Here is a 15,753-nt window from a genome sequence, read left to right on the forward strand (position 1 = left end):
ATTTTAGGAACATTGGAGGTTAAGAGCAGGATATACTTATTGAGGGAAAGGAAACTTCTGTCTGAGACAGATAGAAGGGATCTCTGGGTTGCCCAGGACCCTGCCTTTTCTAGAGATTTTTATAGAACAAAACCATGAGTGAGGCAGGTCCAAGAGGAAAATGGGAATTCGCTAGGCGGGCATGAGGTGGACAGAACTTTGATCAACCAATAAGATTATGGGTGTAATTGCTCAGGTAAGATTGCTTAAATCAGGATTTAATAGGGAGGTGAGTCATGCAGCAAGGAGGAACAGGGTCTTTGCCTGTAGGGGGTTGGATTAGTGACTTCTGGCTCAGCACCTACTTACGTAGAATATCGTTCCCTGATGTTTATCCTTAAGGTGTGGGTGCATTTGTTTTATCTTTTGTTTTGAGATTTTGCTCACAGCAATAGGTGTCTGTCTCCTCCAGTGTTGCAAGATACCTGGTTTTCTGCATGGGCCCACCCTTGTGTGGGTACCTGTAACATTCTACACCTTGAGGAGACAGGAGACTGAGGAGACAGGTGACTGAGGTAGGGCACGCAAAGGGCCTGTAGTGACTGGCAATGATTTCTTTGATCACCCAGGTTGGCAGCACTCCTTCCCCCACTTTCCTTTAAACTTTTATTTATTTATTTTGTACCAGGGATTGAACCCAGAGCCTTGACACTGAACTTCATCCCCACCTTTTTTCTTTCTTTCTTTCTTTGGTTTTATTTTGTTTTGTTTAATTTCGGGACAGAGTCTTGTTAAATTGCTGCATAGTACTGGCTGGGTTCAAAATTTTGGTCCTCTCAGTAAAGGCAAAACTGAGAAATATTACAGGCAGTCAGAAGGGCTGGGCCCTCAAAGGAGCCAGTGCAGAAGTTCAGATACCTTGCAACCTCGGAGGAAACAAACACTTCCGGCTGTGGGCCACATCTCAGACAAAAGGCAAAGCAAATACACCCACATGCTAAGGACTGACTGTCTAAATAGTTCTCCATCACCCAGAGGAGGTCAGGAGACACCATCCCAAACCCCTACAGGAAGTGTCACTGCTGTTAGCCTGCCTGGCTTCCCCATTTGTTCCTAATTTAATCAACTTTACCCGGGCAACTAATCTCATTGGTTGACCACAGTTCTGTCCCACCTTATGCCCACCTTGCAAGTTCCTATTTTTCCCCATCTTGGACTCATCTCACCTCGTGGTTTTATTCTAGAAAAGACTTTAGAAAAGGCAGAGTCTTTGGCAACCCACTTAGGACCCCTTCTGTCTCTCTGACAGAAGCTTTCTTCCTCTCAATAAATATATTCTTCCTTTGTTCCTAAAATTTATTCTTTTTAGAGAACATGAACTTGTACTGGACATACAGCTGGTTGGGAGTTTCACTCCCCCGTATCACTCTCAACTGCCCAGAGTGCTGGGGATTACAAGTGTGTACCACCACTCCCTGCTAAACTGTACACAATTTTACACAATTTTTGCAAAGCATGTGTATATTAGGTAAAATACACCTGAAAGATTGTACAAAAATATGTGTACTATAGTTAACACAAATGCTTACTTAACAAACGTTAGTGTTACTAGTGATATATGGGAATGAAACTCCCAAACCTACCATATCAATGAGTTTGTGTTCTCTAAAATTGAAGAATGAATTTTAGGAACCGAGGTGAAGACCAGAATATATTTATTGAGAGAAAGAAAGCTTCTGTCTGAGAGAGACAGAAGGGGTCCCGAGTGGGTTGCCCAAGACTCTCTCTTTTCCAAGGACTTTTATAGAGTAAAACTATGGGGTGGGGGTGGGGGGGACTGGGAACTCACAAGGCAGGTGGGCATAAGGTGGGACATAACTATAGTTAGCCAATAAGATCAATAGTTCAGGTAAAACATTACATTAGGGACAAATGGGAAAGCAAGTCACGTAGAAAGCCAGCATTTTTAGAGTTGTGATCTTTCTCCTAGTGGGACGGGATAGTGACTCCAGGCTTTCTCAGGGTGATAGGGAACTAATTAGAATACTAGTCCTTAGGATATGGATGCATTTGAATCTTTTGTCTTGAGGCCTGGCCCACAGCAAGAAGTGTCTGTCTCCTCCTCAGTTGCAAGTTAGCTGGTCCTATGCACTGGCTCCTTTGAGGACCTAGCCCTGTCTCACTGCCTATAATATTTCTAACTAATCAGTTGCCTGCAACACTAGCTGGGCCTGGAAGCCCTCTTCCGTAATCCCAGCACTCTAGAAGGCTGAGGGAGGAGGATCAAAATTTTTATGTTGTTGTTACCAGGTTCTGGAGTTCTGGGGTCTCCTTGTAGAGATTGTTTCTAGGTTCGTTCTACCCTAAACAAAGAACTGGTCAAGTATGAAAGGTATGGAGGGTCTATGTTTATTAAAGGTAGGAAAAAGAAAAAGAACGTGCCCTGCAGAGCAAGTTTGGGACAATTAAAAGTAGAAAAATAAGTGTAATCTCCATGGGGAGAGTGGACCACTGAGAGAGAGCACAGTGGCCATGAGGTTAATGGTCACCATCTTGTGTATCTCCCCACTCCAAGACTCACGTCAGTTTCAAACTATCAAGCAACAACCTGCTTGAGTTCTCATGTGAAGAAGTGACAGCAGCACTTTCCGATTGGTTCCAGGCCCAGGTGTGGGCACGTATCTCCTACATCTCTATGACTGAGTGAGGTTACACTTACTTGCCCAGCCATCTAGCCACACCCTAATCTCCTGGTTGACTAATATAAACAGGAAGCTACAAATTAAAATTTATCCTGGCGGCTTTGCCCTTTGTTCCTTAGAATTTACTGGAGTATTAAATTTCATAATAAATAGTCCCAGTCAGGCATGGTGGTTCACACCTGCAATCCCAGCACTTGGGAGGCCAAAGCAAGGGAATTACTGCTACACAGTGAGACTTTGTCTCAAAAAGACAAACTAACAATAATAATAATAAATAGTCACTGGAAATCATGAAGCCATTAGCATTTTCCTCGGTAGGAAAAAGATGGAATATTAAATAAACAATATTAGATGGTTATCTTATAGACATTTAAGTTAGGTAGAAATATAGGCAGTCAGACGGGCTAGCCCTCAAAGGAGGCCATGCAGAGGATGAGACTGTATTACAACTGTGGCTGGAGAAGCATCCATTAAAGGCCAGGCCTCAAGATAAAGATGGAATGACCAGACCTACGTGCCTCCTCAAGAGACAAGCAATATACTATAATTGGTATCGCCGGGTCAAATAAAGTTTACGTAGACATCAATTACCCAAGTGTGCTGGGGATCACAAATTCACAGTGACTGGTTTTGTGTATCTCCCTGTGGGATGAAAGGAAGGATTGAGGTTGTTGTTACCACCCATCTGGGATTTCCCATTGACTCTTCCAAGCATGGGATCGTCTACGCCTTCTTGAGTTATCACAGGATTATACTCCTGGTTGAGATGTTATCTGTGCCCTCTGGAGTCAAGAGTCTTTGGATGAGCTGTAATCCTTTGCTAACCCCATGATCACTGAATACAGCCAGTAAATACTGGCTGCTTGGGGAGTGGAGACGTCAGATCCAGAGACATTGACCTCCTAGCCACTGTTGAAACATTATACTTGTCTCTGTTTTTTATTTTTCTTTTCTTGTTGCATTCTGACAATGAAGACTCTTGGCCGGGTTCCCAATATTGACAATCGGGACTCTTGGCTAGGTTCCTGATACAAGTGGATGACCAGGACCTCCTTCCTAACTCATCTCTCCCTAAAAATGTCCTTGTTCTTTCCATGTACACTCGCTATGTGACCTGCTTCCCCATTGGACCAACATTTCCCGTACAGCTATACTTGTAACCTTAATTGGCTGATCATAGTTTTGACCCACATTGTAGCCACCTTGTGATTTTGTACTCACCTCATGATCTTGCTCTATAAACCTTCCTATGTAAAGTGGAGTCCATGCAACCCACTTTGGGGCCCCTCCTGTCTTTTAGGAGCTACGTCTCTCAACACAATTTTCTTACTCTTAACCTCCATCATTCCTTAGAATTCATTCTTTGATGCTGGGGAACACAAACTCAGCATGTCTGGCATCTAGCGGGTTGAGAGTTACATGTTGTCCCCCCACCCCATATCAGTTATACCAAAGTAAATAAACTGAAAACCTGAAAGTAAAAGAGGAAAATATGGTAGAACTCATTTGAAATATGAGGGTGGGAAAAGCAAGATATGAAAACACAGAAGCTATAAAAGCACAGGAGTTAAATATAAATACTTTAAAATTTTTGCCTAGTAAGCCGGGCAGGGTGGCTCACGCCTGTAATCCCAGCACTCAGGAGGCTGAGGCTGGGGGATAGTTGCAGGTTCAAGACCAGCCTGGGCTACAAAGTGAGCTTTAGGCCAGCCTGAACTGCATAGCGAGACCCCTTCTCAAAAAAAAAAAAAAAAAAAAAAAAAAAAAAAAAAAATTTAAAAATTCTGCCTAGTACCAACACCATAAACAACCCCAGAAGACATGAAAAATTGGGAACTAGCTGCATTCCTACAAACTGATAAGAAAAACACCAATAATTCACTCAAAAAAAAAAAAAAAACAGTGGGCAAAGGATATAAACATAGTTTTCTGGAAAGAAGCTTCAAGCAGCTTTTAAATACACGAGGAGAATATGCTTCTCCATAATAAGGGAAGTGCAAATGAGACTACAGATTGGCACAGATAAAAATTTTGATGACACCATGTGGAGGGATGTTAGAAAAACAGATGCTCTCACATATTGCTGGTGGGAGTGTAACCCGGCTTGGGCCCTGTGGAGAACAACTTGACAATATCTATCAGAATCTAAAATGCATGTTTTGGCAGGCACCATGAGTTGCGTCCCCCAAAATCATTCCTCCATATTCCCTGCTAACAGAATCCAGTTGCTCGGGTGGCAGTGTGCCAAGTGCCAAGCAATGAATTTGTGTATCGATTTATCTGTATGTATTAAGACTTACCATGTGCTAAGCACTATCACAGTCTCTGAGAATACACAAGCAAAGGAAGCCAACCAACCCTCCGGCCTCATAATAATTCGGCACCTACCGGGTGAGACAGATACCAGAGCGACAATGGCTTTTGACATATTATTCAAGTAATAAGTGAACATATAATTTTTCATTTAATTGAGACACTTTTGAGAGTGGATGAAATGCTATAATAATATACACCAACAGGAGCGGGAATGGGGGGGCATGCCTGTAATCCCAGCACTCGGGAGGCTGAGGCAAGAGGATTGGTGAGAGTTCAAAACCAGTGTGGGCTACAAAGTGAGTTCAAGGCCAGCCTGAGCTGCACAGCAAGACCTTGTCTCAAAAAAAATAAATAAATAAAGGGGAAAAAAAATACATATATCTCAGCATGATAGTATGGTAGGCACAAACTAGGATCATCCCAAACTAGAAAATAAGGTCACCCTCTGTAATCCTATAATAATGACATAAACATGTCTTCCATAGCTATTCTGAACCATGCCCTTCCATTCTAAAACAACTCCACCAGCAAACTCTGGAGAAAAAAAAAATCAGGACCCAAACAAGCTCTAAAGAAAATACATATGACACATAAACGTAAACATGAAGAGATGTTCAATCTCTTTAGTAAAGCGGAAGGATAGAAATAAATCAGTAATAAGATGCCTTGGAAGGGTCTGACCAAGAGGAAGGATGTGGTCAAACGCTTTCAAAACACGTGCAGCTTTGATTTGAAATTGTAATGCAGTATATAATTCCCTGGTCATATCTCCTGACATAAAAATGATTAAGAGACTGTTGAACTAAGGGGAGGAGGCGTTAGAGGCTAATAGATTTCCTTCCTTTACAATAGCACAGTACACTAGAACATTTTACAAAATCAGAATCGCCATCCACTCCCGTTTGTTTATCACTTTCCCACCCTCCTTGTTAGCCAATAGTGGCCAATGAAATAGGGAAACAACTGCCAGAGTTCTCCGGCAAGGTTTCTCTTCCTAACAAAGGGGCCCAAGGAAAGAAGAGAGTTAGTGGTCCTGCTTCTTCCCTGGAGCTCCTGCTCCGGAAGTGACCGCGGGGCAGGCAGCTGCTGGTTTCTAACCATATGAAAACGAAAAGTCAGCTGGCTAACGGTTGCCTAAGTGGAAGATCCAGAAGAATGAAGAGCCTAGATGACACTGTCCTGGATGACAGTGTGGAGCTGCAGGACCAATCCTGACATCACTGGACAGAACAGGACCTGTGAGTTAGGAACCGAGAGAGTTTTGTCTGTATACCTTCTGTACTTTTTGAATCTTTCTCTACAGTGCATGAATCACTTACTCAATACAACTGCAATACTGTGGATCCTATTCATCAGTCACCGAAGTCAAAATTTGTTTTGTCTAGTTTGAATCGAAATATAATTTTTAAAAACACACAGTGCGAGCCAGGTGTGGTAGCGCACGCCTGTGATTCCAGCACTTGAGAGGCTGAAGCAAGAGGATCACCATGAGTTTGAGACCAGCCCGGATTAGATAGCAAGGCCCAGAATCTAAAAAAATAAAAATGAAGGGCTGGGGATTTAGCTCAGTGGCATAAATGCCTGCCTGGCAAGCGTAAGGTTGCAAGTTTGATGCCTGGTACCAAATAAACAAATAAAACCACATAGTTTGATGGAAAATATGATATAGTGAACTATATTACAGACAAAAAGGACTTTTGGAATCGACTAACTTGCACCCTTCATCATTTGAATTCAAACCAAGCTTGACTATTTTCGCCTAATTTATTTGTAAATAATCCAAAGTATTGGTCTATGTTGCATTTATAGAACAAAATTTGACTTTCTGGATTATAGAATCCAGAAACCTGTGCCAAATGCTTTGAGAACTGCCTTATTCACTATTAGATTTTTTTTTTAAATACTTGCACCATAGATGTTTAATTTTTAAAAAGAGTAACCATGCTTATAGGCGCTGATGAAGTGTCACAGACCAAGCCTGCCCGTTGGTGTATGATTCCTTCCTCAGGATTCCAGACATTCTGGGGCTCGGGAATCCCCATATTGGGCAGAGCACGACGTGAAAATGGGGGTGAGCTTTGTTGCTTTTTGTCTGCTGCATCGTCCTCATTCGGACACCAGAGGGCGCAAGGAGGGCCGGCGCTTGTTTTTCTTTAAATCTCGAGTCTCAGGCGAGAACAACAAAAGACCCGGAACGCGGCGGCTCGAGACAAAGGGACCCTGGCACGGGCTGCGCGCCGAGCTTCCCTAGCGTCGCCTTGGCCTGGCCGCACCGCCCCCAACTCCTCCTCCGCGCCCTAAACTTAGAACTAGAAATAAACAACTTAAGCTGCAAAACGTGGACTCTTTAGCTAACCAGAAAAACCAGCGCGCAGCAGGTACTCAGAGTGCGGCTGGAGAGGCGCGTCGTGGGGGCGCCTTGCAGCTTTGTTTCGCCGAGTGTGAGGGACTTTAAAACGTAGTTTTTATTGCTTGCTTTTCTGAGTTGAAGAATAACAAAGACAGAGCAGAAGATTCAGGAAATGTCGAAAAGTCAAAACAGAAACTAACACATTTTAACAGAAACAAACTGTTTTTATTTTCATCTATTTCTTCCCAGGTTTTTTAAATAAAGAAATGGGGTTCTGCATGATGTTTTGTGATTTGTGCTGTTTTCAATCTCTCTGTCTCTCTCTCTCTCTCTCTGTCTCTCTCTCTCTGTCTCTCTCTCTCTCTCTCTCCCTTTCTCTCTCCTACGTTGTCAGCTCCATTTTTAAAATATATTCTGATAATAAAACTTTGCTAATCACAAGAGTTTATCCCAGTTAGGAGAATTTTAAAATTTCACGAGTGCAACAGGCAGCTGTTTTCCTAAGCAACAACTCGCTTACCAGATCCATAATCAAGTTGCACATTCGAAGCAAGAATAAAAGCAGGAATTTTCCTGTCGTTTAGAAGAGGAAACAGGTATAGACCAAAGAAAAGAATAGACACAGTTCCATCCCACCGCAAACAGGCGGGGTGACTTTGTCCTTTCAACAGCCCGAAGGCTGTCCTCTGTCCTCGGGGGGAAATGGGGTTCACTAGGTCGCCTGGTCCGCCCGGTGGGGACAGATTTAGGGCCACACAGATCAGCAGGTGGTCAGCGAGACAGAAAAATGTCAGGAACCGGGAGGTGGCTGACCTTGAGGGTTGGTGCCAATCACAGGCAGGGGGCTTCCTGGAAGCCTCCCCCAGCTGGAGGGCAAAGAGCCTTAAGGAAGCCGAGGCCTAGAGGTGGGGTCGCTGGACCTACACAAACACGTCATCACCTTGCCCGCCTGCAGGGTCCTGTGCATTTCCAAGAGTGGCCATCAGTCTCCTTCTCTGGGTAACAAAAGGGTCAAAAAGACCTGCGGGATCCCTGCACGGTCCCAGAGCTGGGAATGAAACTAGGACCTTGGCGTGTAATGCAGGCGCTCTAGGACTGAGCCACACTTGCAGGCCCATGTGGGGTTTTTCAGTGGTCCCCAAACGTGCAGCATGCTGTTTGCTGGCTCCTGCAGCCCTGGTCCCGCAGCAGCAGCCCCCTACGTCTGTTTCCCAAATCCCCACATCCTTATCTGCGAGCACTGAGTGCCTGAGGGCTCCCTCTTTCCTTAGTGCTGGCTAACTAACCCCCGCACCCACTCACCCCCCACCCCGCCTTCATGTTCCTCACCCCTTGGGGGCCCCTGCTGGAAAGTGCCCTGCGAGCACCCCATCCCTCCTTATCTGTAACCCCATGCTGTTTTGCACATCCTTGCATCATTTTCTACCTTTGTGACCTTAGCTTTCCTGTGCCTCAGTTTCCTGAGTAGACAATTATTGCACCAAACTCATGATATTAGTAGGAATAAATGGTTAATATACTGAAAAGCACTTAAAATACAGCCTTGTGGGCCGGAATATAGCTCAGTGGCACAGGACCTGTGTGGTAAGTGTAAGGTTGTGAGTTTGATTCCTCATACCAGAAAACAAAATATAGGGCCTTGGACATAGCAGTGTATGAAACAGAGCAGTAGATGGCCCATTTTCATTTAGCTTTAAATCTGGACAGAAATGTACTGCAGCGAAGGCAAAATTCCACAATCAAAGGAATTCACAGAGAAGGGTGGATTGATGGAAAAAACTGAGGGGAATTTATATTGTACCCCCTTGACCTCACCAAGGGACATGGGAAGGGACCTGTCAAGCAAGAGGGTATAAAGGTCACTGCTTGTTGGAATTGGGGTGCCTGTCTTTGGATAGACACGTGTTCCTGCAGGATTGCTAGGAGGATTTTGCTTCTGCTGTGCTGCCTCTGAGCCCATACTTTGGGGTCTGGATGATGGCTTCTCCCCCAGCAGGCTCTCAATAAGCGTGAGTTATGATTCCTGCAACCACTGAAGGAACTTTTTCATGACTACCAGCTCAAGGGTCCACCTCCCCCATGAAATGTAAGTTTCTTAAAGACAGAAACTGTCTTTTCTTTCTTCTTCTTCTTCTTTCCTATCTTTCTTCCTTTATTTTTGTCTCCAATGTCTTCATGCCTGGCACTGAGGATAAATCATGAAAGTTTTTGCTTGGTTTTCTTTCTGTTTTTGTTTTGTTATGAACGAAGTGAGAAACAAAAAGGCTGAAGCACTGATTGAACTGGATGGGGACCAACTTTTGCCTCTAAGTTTTAACTTTAGGTTAATGTTTAAATAAATTAGACTCATAGAGAATGATGAGCAATCCAACAGTTGTTTTTTCTCCTTAATAATATACCCATCTAAATCTATGCTCCAGGATCAGTGTAACTTCTTGAAGTTTAATGTTTACAAAAAATTTTAAGGTTGGTAGATGCAAAAAATGCTTCTGTAAATAAATGACTATAGAATCCAAAAACTACCTACAAAAACTTTAGTAGAAAGAAAAATTAAATTTCTTCAATTACAGAGGTAGAGAGAAGGAAGAAAAAGAAAAGTTGGGTAGTAAGCTGGCCAAAGTTCTGGTTTCTACGTTCAAAGGTGGAGATGAGCAGATGAGAGTAACAGACAAAAAAGAAAAAGGAAACACAAGAAAGAAAAACTAGGTTTCATATGCACTATTTAAAAACTTTTTGATGGTTTCTCATTACCTTTAAGGCAAAAAAAAAAAAAAAAATCCTTTAAAAAGTTGAAAAGGCAAAACACAGCGTGAGGAAAATATTTGCAAAACATAAATCTGGTGCAAAGCCTGATTATCAGAATGCTTTAAACACTTTCAAAGTTCAATAATAAGAAACCAACCCAATTTTAAAAGTAGGCCAAATATTTGGATGCTTTAATAAGTACAGGAAAAGATGCTCAACACCTTTAATTATTAGAGAAATGCATATTAAAGCCATAATGAGATGTTATTATACACCTATCTGAATGAATGAGTTACATTAAAAAATTTACAATACTGCTATGGCTTGGATGAGTGTTCCCTAAGGGCCCATGTTTAAAAGCTTGGACCTCAGTTTATGCACTGATTGGGAAGTGGTAGAATCTTTAGGAGGTGTGGTTTACGGAAAGGAAGTTAGGTCACTGGGGATGTGCTTAGAAGGGGATACTGGGACCCTGGTCCTGCCCTCTCTTTCTCTTTGCTTCCTGGCTGCCATGGTGTGAGCAACTTTCTCTCCTCACTCTCGCCATGATATTCTGCCTTGCCCCAGGCCTTAAGGCTCCAAGGCCAAGGCAACCATGGACTGAAAGCTTTGAAACCAGGAACCACAATAAAACTTTCCTACTCATATAAATTGATTTATCTCCGGTATTTGTCACAGTAATTGAAAGTGGACTGACACAAATGTGCTGTCAAAGATATAGTTGTTCAGAAGGCTGAGGCAGAAGGACTGCTATGAGTTCAAGGCCAGCCTGGGCTACATTAGTGTGTTCAAGGCCATCGTGAACTATATTAGCAAGACCTGTCATTAAAAAAAAAAGTTCCATAAAAGATGTAGTTGTAAAGTTTTTCTCTCCAGGCATATTTGTTAGTATACTTACATGTGGAGCTATGAAGCAAGATGGAAATTGCAGGTGACTTCTGTCAAGCTGTGGGTGACTCCTGGCCTCTCCTACCTTCCTACCTGCACAAGATTGTCTTTGGATACCTGTAAAGTAAAAACACTTGCTCCACTCACCTCACAAAGCTATTAAGAAGATAAAATGAGTGTGAATCATTGCGCAAGCTGAGATAAGCTGTCAAACGGTTACTTGGAGCAGATTGAAGCTTTTGGTTATATTCATTGCTGTGGAATCTTCTCCCTCCACAGAAGTTCAGCGCCTTCTGTACACCAGTCACATTTTTAACCTTTACTTCCTCCCAGTGCTGACCGTGAGGAATCCCTGAGCTCCCTTGCTCGGCTGCTCAGGTTATTTACCCACCGCTTTTCCTTTCCATTTTAGGAAGATGGACAGCAGGTGCAGGGTCCCCGCTCCTGCATCTGTGCTGACTCGGGTTGCTTCTTGGTTCCCCAGGGAGACAGAAAGAGCAGTAGGAACAGGAGCCTGACCTCCAGCAGAGCTTTGCCAGCGCTTCAGGGGAGACAATGCTGTCTTTTCCAAGGCAAAAAGATTGAGGCTCTCCTCCTACATGTGGAAAAGGGAACAACCGAGTGACTCAGGAGACTCCCACCGACCTCAAATGCTCAAGGAAGACACCATCCTTGAAAATGGCATCATTGTAAACATCGCAGTGCCCTTTGGACTTCACAGGGAGTATTAGAGACTGAAAAGTGGAAGGAAGCTCCGGGACACTAAAGTGTTTTGTTTTGTTTTTATTTCTTGAGGCTTTTGCCATATTTTGGAGTGGAAAAAAATATATGTTAAAACATGTTTCAGAAATTACCATTTGTTTATGTCGCCACTAACACTTTTGCCCTTTCAATAGATTAAACAGTATCATATCATCTATAAAAATACATATGGGCGAGGGTTGGAGTTCAGCGTACAACCCATGCTTAGCATCCTGAAGGCCCTGAGTCCGTCCTAGAACCAAAAGCGAAAACAAAACAGCATTAAATCTTAGCACACAGGAGAAAGGGTTCCTTAAGATTCAAGAGTTTAGGTTCTTATAAAGAATTCTTTCAATCGTGATGGTTTGGTTCTGGCAACATAAATACATTTATTTAGAGAAAGAATCCAAGCAAAATTTAAAACTTAAAGAGGAGTTCTAGTTCATCTGGAAAGAGAAAGAGAATTATTGCAATCTAACATGGACAATGCAACAGAAAATGTACCTTAGCCAGGCATGGTAGCAACATGCTTATGATCCCAGTATTCAGGAGACTGAGGCAGAGGATCTCCTGAGTTTAAGGCCAAGCTGGACCACGTGCTGAGTTCAAAGACCAGCCTCAACCATATTGTGAGACCCCATCTCAAAAAAAAAAGAAAAAGAAAGAAAGCTTACTTTCATGTAATATAATTGCTTTATGTTTTATTTTATTGTCTGTTAGTCTGGCTGTTAATCTGTATTTATGATAATTAAGTTGATAAAGATATTTTAAAAAATAAATAAATCTGCTGTTGACAAAAAAGATTTGGCATGCACAAATCCCAGCTCCCCCAATGAATGTAATCGTTACATATTGCAAACATGTTCTGATAAAAATAAACATTTGAAAGAGTTCTGGTTCAATTTATATGTTTATAACTGTTTTTCAGTCCTAGTCGATGTCATGGATTTTACATCAATGATTGGGAGCTGAAGAATGATGATAATAACAGCGTAGAATAGTCACGTGGTTCTGTTTCTGAGCCAATGGAATGTTCCAGGGAATGCTGTCAGAAAAAGGCTGAGCGAGGAGGCCAGGCCCCTGGGAAAAGGCCTGGCCCTGTGTTGTATGCTACGTTTCATCGCGGCACATCCTTGCTTGGTATTATTCAGATGCACGAATTCCTAAGCAAATTCCCATTTCTTTGTCGTTTTAAGCAGACAGGAAGGATAATGTCAACGGGTTAGGGGGACCTTCTTAGTTCAATTCGCTCAACCTTGGTGCCCACGACATCAAACAAGCTCATGCCAGCAACATCAAAACACTTGGAACGCTTTATACAGAGCTTTCCATACTAGTTTTTCATGCACAAAAATGGGAGGCAGAAAAAGAAATGGGAAGCAGGTTTTCACTTATTCTCGATCATTTATTCATTTAAAAAGAGACCCTAAAGTTTGTAGGAAAACAAGCATAACAATCCCAGAGGAATGGGGACTGGAGCCCAGGAAAGCACTTACCTTTCCAAGAAAGGGCACCTCCAGAGGAAGCACCAACACAGCTCCTCGTTAGTATAGTGGTTAGTATCCCCGCCTGTCACGCGGGAGACCGGGGTTCAATTCCCCGACGGGGAGGTAGTGTACTTTTACAACCCCAAGGTTAGTTTTCTAAGGGTGCTCCACAGCCTCATCATAAAACTACATCTCTATAAGTGTACGTGTTTTTACATAGTGTAACACTATTATTTATGCTTGACGCTGTGAATGAGAGCCCGCTCAGAGAAAAAATGCTTTATATTGTCACCAGCGGCGCAAAGGGAAGACACAGGCGTCCTGCTCCCGCCCCGGCACCGACCCGCGCGTGCGCAGTGGCGCCCTGACGAATTACTACGGGAGGTCAAGGCTTCAACATGCGCCATGGGGGGAAGGGAGGTGAAGACGGAGTCTCCGCCCCCAATGGGCGGGGGTAGGGCGGGGCAGCCAGGAACGGAAATGGCCGGATAAAGAAGAGGAAGGGCCGGTTTCCTTCAACTCTGCGGACCCGGTTAAACGGGGAGCCCGCTGTCTGGCCTCTGCCCATTAGGTCCCGGTCTAGGTGGAGCTGTCAGGAGAAGCGGAGCTCCCCGGGATCCGTCGGCGGGCAGAGAGTGAACGCCAGGAGAAGTGGTGGCGCCCGGAAGAAACACAGCGGTGTCGGAGTCCTAAGAAAGCACGCGAGGCACAGCCCAGCAGGACCTCGTGGCGCAACGGTAGCGCGTCTGACTCCAGATCAGAAGGCTGCGTGTTCGAATCACGTCGGGGTCATGGCTCTCCCTTTTGAAAGCCTTCCTATGTTCCCGCCATTTGTAGATGATGCTTATTATTTTTTTTAAATCTTCCTTTTTCAAAAGTTACTGTAATAGTCCTTAGTCTACGAAGAAAAGCGGTCATTACGAAAGAGCAAAAAAACCAAAACAAAATCCTTAAGGCTGATGTTTAGAGATAGCAGGAGAAAGGGAAAGGGACATAAAAAAGATTAAGATGATGTGTACCAGCACTCACTCCGCACCATGAATGTAGTCACGTGCTGCAAACATATAAATACATATTTTTTTAATTTTTGAAGGCTAATGTTTGTACCGTTTCACCCTGTAAAGTGAGTTGTGTCATTAATGGTACTTAATGTGCATTATTAGTAGGAATCTCGGCCCCACAAGACGCTGGACTGCACCGTACAGGCTTTTTTTTTTTTTTTTAATAAAATAAAAATTTTAGGCCATTTACCTTTTGAAAGTATGATTCAGTTCAGTTCTAACTTCAAGTATTACACTAGTTTACATGCTTTAGCTCTTCCTGTGCACTGTAAGCGCCTTACAACATGTGTCTAATATCTCACTTTTATTGGGATTTGCAGCACACAGATGATAAGCGGCTGGCAGAGTCACCCAGGGTCCCAGACCAGGTGTCTGACTCTTAAATTTTGATAATAAAAGTGAAAGTCTTCAGAGCTGTAACGCGTTGGTATTTTCACCAATTCATGTGAGTGGTGACAAGTTACATGGGATTTTTAACTATTGATGTCATTTATGGCAGAACTTACGTTATTTAAGCTCCAGGTCTTTTAATACTGAATAGAGCCTTAAAAACGTGTATTAAATATTTGTTACACATCAAAAAATAAATAATAAGGCCATAAGAAATATCTTTAGAGTTTTATTGGATAGGCCCTGTGAAATTCCTTGAGTTTTACTGCTCAGTATTTTGAAATAAAAGTATAAAACACCACTTTAGCACAAGGCGATATCTATATATATATAGATATAGATATCTATAGATAGCTCTGTTTATGTATTTTGCTCTCCCCTTTGTCACTAGAGATTGAACACAGGCCACATACATGCTAAGAAAGTGCTGTACAACTGAAGTACATCCCCAGCCAGGGACAGATATATATTAAGCCATCAAATACTATAATATACTGGGACATGTGCCATGAAATTAGTATAAACAGAGGAGGTACAGAGTGCTAAAAATAAGACTATTAACACCATTGGGTTGTATGTACCCCTTACAACCCTCTCTGCCTACATCATAAAAATAAAATAATATGTTTTGTTTAAGCAAAGATAAAAGAAATATTGTTAAGAGGTACAAGCAATGAATAGGGGACCAAAGGGAAGAAAGAAGACAAGTTTCTGGGAGGGGTTGAATTGTCTTCCCAAAACATTTATGGTGAATCTTAATTCCCAATTCCTCAAAATATGATTATACCTGGAGAGAGTCTTTTAAAAGCTGATTAAGTAGTCTGAAGTCGTTAGGATGACTCCCAAGCCAATCTGACTGATGTCATACTTAGAAAAGATTTGGACACAGACATCAAGAATGCACGTATGCTGGAAGAAAGGTTTTTTTTTTTTTTTTGGTCTTTTTCCTTTTTATTAGTACCAGGAATCAAACTCACGACTGCCTGCTTGCAAGGCAGGTGCTTATGCCTCTGAGCTAAATCTCCAGCCCCACTGAGCTAAACCTCCAGCCCCGAAAGATAGCCTTTAACAAATGGTGCTGGAAAAACTGGCTA

The 15,753-nt window shown here is 42.8% G+C and overlaps 1 long non-coding RNA gene and 2 other non-coding genes across 3 annotated transcripts; 2 read left to right on the forward strand and 1 right to left on the reverse strand.

Moving 5' to 3' along the window:
• Positions 1-11,748: 11,748 nt before the first annotated feature.
• LOC106028983 (uncharacterized) lies at positions 11,749-13,533 on the reverse strand. The gene is made up of 3 exons (XR_001202605.3): positions 13,218-13,533; positions 12,226-12,362; positions 11,749-11,974 (listed from the first exon to the last, which is right to left on the reverse strand). It is a non-coding gene; the product is annotated as an uncharacterized LOC106028983 (long non-coding RNA).
• Positions 13,260-13,331, forward strand: Trnad-guc (transfer RNA aspartic acid (anticodon GUC)). Its single transcript has one exon. It is a non-coding gene; the product is annotated as a tRNA-Asp (tRNA).
• A 395-nt stretch (positions 13,534-13,928) lies between the features above and the next one.
• Trnaw-cca (transfer RNA tryptophan (anticodon CCA)) lies at positions 13,929-14,000 on the forward strand. Its single transcript has one exon. It is a non-coding gene; the product is annotated as a tRNA-Trp (tRNA).
• The last annotated feature ends 1,753 nt before the right edge of the window (positions 14,001-15,753 follow it).

This window comes from Cavia porcellus, unplaced genomic scaffold (genome assembly GCF_034190915.1).
Source record: "Cavia porcellus strain 051 isolate PalLab524CR breed Dunkin Hartley unplaced genomic scaffold, mCavPor4.1 scaffold_8, whole genome shotgun sequence".
NCBI classification, from domain to species: Eukaryota; Metazoa; Chordata; class Mammalia; order Rodentia; family Caviidae; genus Cavia; species Cavia porcellus.